This window comes from Eimeria mitis, genomic scaffold (assembly GCF_000499745.2).
Source record: "Eimeria mitis Houghton genomic scaffold, Emh_scaff1730, whole genome shotgun sequence".
NCBI classification, from domain to species: domain Eukaryota; phylum Apicomplexa; class Conoidasida; order Eucoccidiorida; family Eimeriidae; genus Eimeria; species Eimeria mitis.
Genome location: NW_013570047.1, coordinates 2018 through 2447, shown reverse-complemented (window position 1 = coordinate 2447; position 430 = coordinate 2018). Strand labels below are relative to the sequence as shown.

The 430-nt window shown below is 44.2% G+C and overlaps 1 protein-coding gene across 1 annotated transcript in view; it reads right to left on the bottom strand.

The window, feature by feature from the left end:
• EMH_0042540 (uncharacterized protein) overlaps positions 1-430 on the bottom strand; it is a gene marked incomplete at both ends in the record, with an annotated part of 2762 nt that overhangs the window by 1282 nt on the left and 1050 nt on the right. The window lies entirely within an intron of this gene.

Below are 430 nucleotides of genomic sequence, written 5' to 3'. Positions count from 1 at the left end.
ACCCTAAACCCTCGAAAACCCTAAACCCTCGAAAACCCTAAACCCTCGAAAACCCTAAACCCTAAACCCTAAACCCTCACTGGAATTTTCTGGCTCGAACTTTCCAGTGTGGTTTAGCTTCTAAAACCCTAAACTCTCAAAACCCTCTAAAACCCTAAACCCTCGAAAACCCTAAACCCTCGAAAACCCTAAACCCTCGAAAACCCTAAACCCTCAAAACCCTAAACCCTCACTGGAATTTTCTGGCTCTAACTTTCCAGTGTGGGTTAGCTTCTAAAACCCTAAACCCTCAAAACCCTCCAAAACCCTAAACCCTCTAAAACCCTAAACCCTCAAAACCCTCCAAAACCCTAAACCCTCTAAAACCCTAAACCCTCGAAAACCCTAAACCCTCTAAAACCTTAAACCCTCGAAAACCCTAAACCCTCAA